The 6,838-nt window shown below is 35.8% G+C and overlaps 1 long non-coding RNA gene across 1 annotated transcript in view; it reads right to left on the bottom strand.

Annotated features, from left to right (window-relative positions):
- Positions 1-6,074, bottom strand: part of LOC118246165 (uncharacterized) — a 49,073-nt gene extending 42,999 nt beyond the window's left edge. The window contains exons 1-3 of the long non-coding RNA XR_004778092.2: positions 6,020-6,074; positions 3,656-3,750; positions 1,034-1,140 (exon numbers count right to left, since the gene is read on the bottom strand). This is a non-coding gene — a long non-coding RNA (uncharacterized LOC118246165). The remainder of the gene's footprint in view (positions 1-1,033; positions 1,141-3,655; positions 3,751-6,019) is intronic.
- Between the last annotated feature and the right edge of the window lie 764 nt (positions 6,075-6,838).

A 6,838-nucleotide genomic window follows, 5' to 3' on the forward strand; every position in this document is an offset into this window, starting at 1 on the left:
TTTGGATGGGCCAAGTGGACTGGCAGGTAGACATACTTGCAGTGAGGCAGAATTAGGACTCAGTGAACACAGGAGGGACATCTAGGACTGTTTGGAACAGAGCTAGCAGAGTGATTAGAGTGGTACAGTGAAGAAAGTGCTGGAAAAGAGAGAGCTTGGAGAAAAGTATTGAAAAGCATAAAAATATAGGAGAATGACTTAGAGCAGGCTCCTTCCAGGCACTAGTAAAGACTTGAAGATCCTTGAATCTCCCTACTCTTTTGTCATTGACAATTTTTTTTTTTGTGAAAATATGTGCAATATTCCACCTTCTTCCCATCCACAGATAGAAGAATCACCTTTTATTTCTATCAGTCACATCAGTAGACTTACTGATAAGTTATTAAGTTGAATATATTTCCCACACAGACCATGAAGGTGTTAATACAAGGGCACATTATGCAAATCAAGTGCTTAATATACAGTTATTAGAAATCTGTGAAATGACACGTAAATATGTACATTAGATTTTGTTATATCCTTCTCAAATCACTCTCAGTCAGGAAATACTACTAAAATATTGTTCTTTTCACTTTAGTTCAGTTCCATTATGCACTGAGTTTATAATGCATCTTTTTATTTAGAAATGACCCTTCTTTCTCCCCGGACTTATTCTGCATTCAACCACTGTCTGCACCATTGGAAAACCCCCTGAGCATGTCTAAATTTGTGCCTTTAGTAGGTGATCATCCATGTTGTTAAATGAAAAGTCCAGGCTGTCACATCCCAGCTTGCAGCCTGAAACCCTCTGAGAAACACAGAGGAAATCTTGGTCCCACAGGTAGTGTGGTGGAGTCACAGCAAAACTCTGGCTGAGAGAAAAGCAGTAAGGGAACAGCTTCATAAACTGTTGTGCAGCTATAAATGAGAACTTGAGCTCTTACACACAATTTCAACTCAAAATCATTTCTGATAGTTTATATATATATATACTTTTATATACAAGTACACTCTCCAATTAATTCAGTAGCTTGGATAAGTGATTTAAACTTACATCTTTACCCAGGCACTAGACCGTAGAATGAGTGCTCACAGAGACAAGTGTATTTTGGAGGGTTCCTTCTTCCCAATCTATATGTGCTGTGTCTATCCGGCCACAGACTGCAGAGATACAAATGCAAAGTCACGCAGCATGTCAAAGACCTGGTGCCACAGCCCTGAGACCAGGAGAGGCACAAATAGGTTGCATATGCTTGCCCCCTATATGGACTTGTCATAGGTATGTGTGAGAAATGATATAGTAGAATATTGTGTAACTAGAGAGAAGAAAGGAATCTGTGGGCCATACCATTTGAGTCCTGCTCTGGAAAATTTAATACTATCCTGTGTCTTCCATGTAGACTTGTGCAAAAGTTGTACGTGTCATCAAAACCAAATTTTTTCACAGCAGATAGTCCATTCTGTGTTTTGTAAGTTGGAATTTTGCTTGAGTATACAAAAGCAATGTCACTGTAGTTTGAAACACCCCAAATTGCCTACCTAAGATTTAGCACTTATTTCTGCTTATAAGCTCTCTCTGTATCTACCAATATATAAATTGCAGACTATATCACGTCCCCACTTGAGAGAAGAGGCCTGACAAAATGGATTCATTGCTTTATGGAGCAGCAAACTGTGGTAACAATACTGTAGATAAAAACTCAGAAAACAAACAAACCTGTTTTATTGCAACATTTAAATAGTATACAGCAAGTAATGCCTAAAGACATCCATTGACCAATGAGAATAAAACAAAGGCTTAGACTGTTGCTAATCCTTTAAGTGCTGGACGTTCTCAGCATTAAATGAAGTAAGGGTTGGAGAAGAATAAAGTGTATTATATAATTCTGAATCATATATATCTGAAAATATATGCACAATGCTAACTATGCAATTCTGCTATTTCCTAACTGCTGAAATTTTGAATTTGCAGCCTTTAAAAATGTGCAGTTATCTGCTTGACTGTTTTGCCTGTTATGTATGGAGATATACAGCAGAATTACTACTTAGACTAGTCTGAACTAGTATTGAATATATCATTTTTGATTCTCAGTTCTATTAAAATGTAGTACAATTACAGTAACAATTTTTCTACTTAATATTTTCTTACAAGTTTGCAACATAGACTTTATTTCAGACCAAAAGAATACCACTACGGTATACAGCTAACATTGATTTTTTTTTTCTTGAAATCATATATGCAGCATCTTGTTCTAACCTATATCTAGAGAAAACATCTGCATTTTCTTTCTGTGACAGAGAAACACTATAGTTTCATACAGTTCATATACTTTCAATTCCTATTCTAAGTTCTGTAAGAAGAGGGCTGTTGAAAAATATGTTGATCTTACAAACTGTGAAGATGTATAAACAATAATTCAGGATTCCTTTTTGTGTCAACAGGATTCCTCCACACCTCAACAAATCTGCTCTGCCTTCTGCTGATCCCTGCATTTTGCTCCAACACTCTAAATGAAAGCCTTTCCCTCAGTGACCAAAATGACCACTTTGTATACTGCATGAGTGATGTTTTTAATTTCTCTCTCTGTTACTTCAGACATGTATTAGAAAACAAATGGTTATAACTGTACACTTATGGAAACATAAATATGTGTGCTACTTCCACTGAGCACATTCACAGTGAGTAGCATTTAGTAACTTAGGGAGATCTTTTTGACCTTGGAAGCAGCTATTGTACTATGTAAGCTAATACATGAGAAATGATCTTAAAACAAATCATATTTCCACCTCAAATGGGAGCAAAAAAACCATCTATTTAAAAGACACTCTTTCCTCCTTTTTTTGCTTATGCTATCAAAAATACAGGTACAATAAAGAAAGGGGTAAGATTTGTGGTTTTGTTATCATATCACCATGACAGCAAAGACAGACATGCTATTCTGTTATTAAACATATCCAATTACAGCCATAAAATGTTCCTATTTTTATTATCTGTCTTAGGGTTATAAAGTTTTGTAGGTTAGATGGGAAAAAAAATACACATAAAAATGCTTCAATACACATTTGCCACACGTGCTCCAGTGTGTTCCATTTCCTTGGAAACAGCCAAAAAGGGCCAAAGTATGTATAGAATGTACAGAAATCAGGAAAGCTAGTCTAAGAGCCAACTAACTTGTTTAGCTGTACTTGTAGTTCCAGTATGAAACAAAGCGTTTTTGTTATGTTGATAACATTTCTTTTACTGTCTTAATGTACATGGAAAGAATCTGGTCTGAAAAGAGAACCTTTATTTTAATGTATATAACCAAATTCTACATTAAATCGTATCCTCAGAGACTTACACAATGTTGCTAGCTTTGGTGAGGACAGATTTTGGTCCACTATGCTGAGAATCACTCAGTTTGATAGTTCACATTCACCCTGAGAGGTTAGTAAAAACGCTAGGGTACAGACTTGCAAAGCTATTTAGGATCTGTTGCTTGCTGAAATTAATGGAGCTTCTGTTAACTGAGATCTGGAGGAATTAGCAAATAACTCACATTTTATATTTAATGTATTATTATACTGTTCAACTATAACTATTAACAACGATTTATTTTCCTAGTATAAAATTTTAAGTTCACTTTTTTTTTTTTTTTTTTTAATACATATAAAGGAAAAAGTGTCAGTGACTTACCATGTTCCACTGCATCCAGGTACACACATAATTTAGTGGAACTGTCAACATGCATTACTGGGAAACTGTACTGTGTTTTTCTTCATTTTCTAGTCCTGTACCAGAGACAGAAAGACTAATGTTGTCACAATAGAAACAGAGGAAACCAGTAGAGATGTTTTATTAATTTTATCACCAGAAGGCAGAGCAGCTGCAACTACGTAATAGCTCTGCCTTTAAAATGCTTTAGCACTTCTTGTGTGGTAGCATATTTACTATACCCAGACTGAATATCACTATGAAATGAATGTTTTGAGCAATGAAATAAAAACAAAGGCTTACATTCTATTCATTCTACTTTTCTGTTTTGTGCTCTACAGTTTAATCTTCTGCTTTCTAATTCCAGATTCCTTTGTTGGTCTAACAAATGTACAAGGCAAATCAGATCAAACCACACAATCGCTGCGTAAGAACCCATTTTCTTGGCATATGTGTTCTTATCTTTCTTACTTTCCTTGCAAAACTTCAACGTCTTTAATAAGAGATGGTGTGTTCACATATATATAATCTGAAAGATTTCTGAGAAAGGTTTCTTTTTTAAGTTGGTTGGATGAATGGATTTCTGTTTCATTAAGCCAGCAATGTAGTGTCACTACATTGTATTAAATACATGTATATATATATCATTCTAATTTGTACTGTACAACATATTCATTAATCTTTCATTGGTCTTAGCATATACCTGTCCATGAACTGCTAACTACATTAAGAGCAGTTCACCAATACCTTTCATGAAAAGGTACATTGTCTATTTCTTCATCAACCTAGTTTAGATGTAAGTCATGATTTCTTGCACTCCAGTTTAAATATCTTGTTACAATTCCTAATTGTGATTGCAAGCAGAACAAATAACTGTGGAACTTTCGCACAATTGAGTATTTCAAAATTAAAATATTCAATTATTTGACATACTTTCAGGGAGTACCATGGGGTATCATGCGAATGTTATTAATTGTGCTACAAATCCACATATATTTACCATTTTAAGCAAAACACATCTAGTCAAATTAATTCAATTTGTATCAATAATATTATTAGGTCTAATTGAACAAATGCTCTGTAGATGTTTATAGTTTGATTTGTGTAAGCAGCGTGACTTACTAACAGGTGATATTCCAACTCTAAAAATTTATACTATAGCGTATCATTAGAGCATGCTTCCAGTGCTTTATGCAAACTGAAGCGACAGACCTCAAAAAGCTAATATGAAATTATCAAAGAATCTCCTGCTAGGGGGAAAAAATCCTCAAAAGGAATCCTCTTAGCTCCAGAATTGTTTAACATTCTCCATCTGATAGACCAATATCCTCCTCAAAAGGCTGACTGTAATTGAGATCCGAGCCAACTGACATGAGAGAAACTTATGATTGTTTTTTTTCTGTGAGTATGCAATGCCATGCAAGAGTACCAGTTCCCAGATCCTTCTGCTACTCACTGCACCCACAATATAGTAAGCTACATAGCTGTTTCTTCTTACAGCTTCTTCCTCCTTTTCCTCCACCAGCACTCCATCCTTAGCCTACATTCTCTATATCCTTTCTTTGGATATCCCTACTAGGATGTAGAAGCAGTACTGTAATACAGAAGTCATTCCAAATTTTTGACCAAACAATTTGAGAAGGCTTCAGTCATTATGATTTAGTATCTTAAAGAATATTTCAGTAAGTTACTTTTGAAGCCTCTTCCAGAGAAAGAAAAATATCTCACTCAAAATAGATGTTTTATCTCAGTAAATTGAATTATATGGTCTGATTTTCTCTGTCTCCAGCCAATAAAGCTTTCCACAGGCCCTTTGACACTTGCTGGGTTTTTGAAAATTAGGATGTCTCTGAGGAGAGATTTAGTTGCTTATCGTCTTTTGAGGCTCTGAGACTACAGGTTGGTAGTGCAATGTAAACACATTTTAACACATTGCACAGTTACTAACTTCTCAGTATTGCTCGCATATAAATTGCATCTACCAGTTTCCAAGGCTGAATGACAAATGTTTGAAATGGACTTCAGCATTTTTCTGTATGGCCCAGTATATATTGCTGGTTTGTCTATGTTCATGTATAAAGTAAAGATTTCATTGAACACAAGTAAGCACATATAAGTTGCTGTTGTGGTTTAGCCCGGCTGGCAGCCAAACACCACACAGCCGTTCGCTCACCCTCCCCCCTCCCTCTCCGGGATGGGGGAGAGAAACGGGAAAGTGAAGTCTGTGAGTTGAGATAAAGACAGTTTATTAAGACAGGAAAAATAATAACAATAATAATAATAATAATAATAGTATTAATAGTAATAATGTGTACAAAATAAGTGATGCACAATGCAATTGCTCACCACCCGCTGACCGATGCCCAGCCTATCCACGAGCAGCCGGCACCCCCTCCACCCCGGCTAGCCACCCCTATATATTGTTCAGCATGACGTCAGATGGTATGGAATACCCCTTTGGCCAGTTTGGGTCAGCTGTCCTGGGTCTGTCCCCTCCCAGCTCCTGCTGCATCCCTAGCCTGCTCGCTAGCAGGACAGAGCGAGAAGCTGGAAAGTCCTTGGCTTGGTGTAAGCACTGCTCTACAACAATTAAAACATCAGCATGTTATCAGCGCTCTTCTCATTCTAATCCAAAACATAGCACCCTGCCAGCTACTAGGAGGAAAATTAACTCTGTCCTAACTGAAACCAGGACAGTTGCATAAGTATTATCCTATAAAAAAATAACCTAAATGTAGAACAGAAACTTTGAGCACTGTAACTTAACTACTTTAGAAGACTAAAGTAAGTATAATGCATGCATTATTGACTGAAATACATCCCATTTCCTTAGCAGAACAAATGTGATGCAAGTCCACCCACCACAGTACAAAATTTATAAGTAAAAGAGAAGAATATGTATTTTGAATAATATATTTTTAAGTGTATTAAAATCAGTTTTATACCATACCATTTACAATGGAATTTTAAGATTAATGCATTAAAAATATATATTATGTGATTTCAAAAGAAATTAATATCTTTGTGTTCAGGAGTATTGATTTGTTGTAAGGACATGTTCCAGAATCAATGTTCACTTCTTTACACTTACTTCCAACACACAATACTTAAGATACATTCATGATACACTCATTCCATCAAATAAACCCTTAGGATATTATCTTT

This window comes from Cygnus atratus, chromosome 3 (assembly GCF_013377495.2).
Source record: "Cygnus atratus isolate AKBS03 ecotype Queensland, Australia chromosome 3, CAtr_DNAZoo_HiC_assembly, whole genome shotgun sequence".
NCBI classification, from domain to species: domain Eukaryota; kingdom Metazoa; phylum Chordata; class Aves; order Anseriformes; family Anatidae; genus Cygnus; species Cygnus atratus.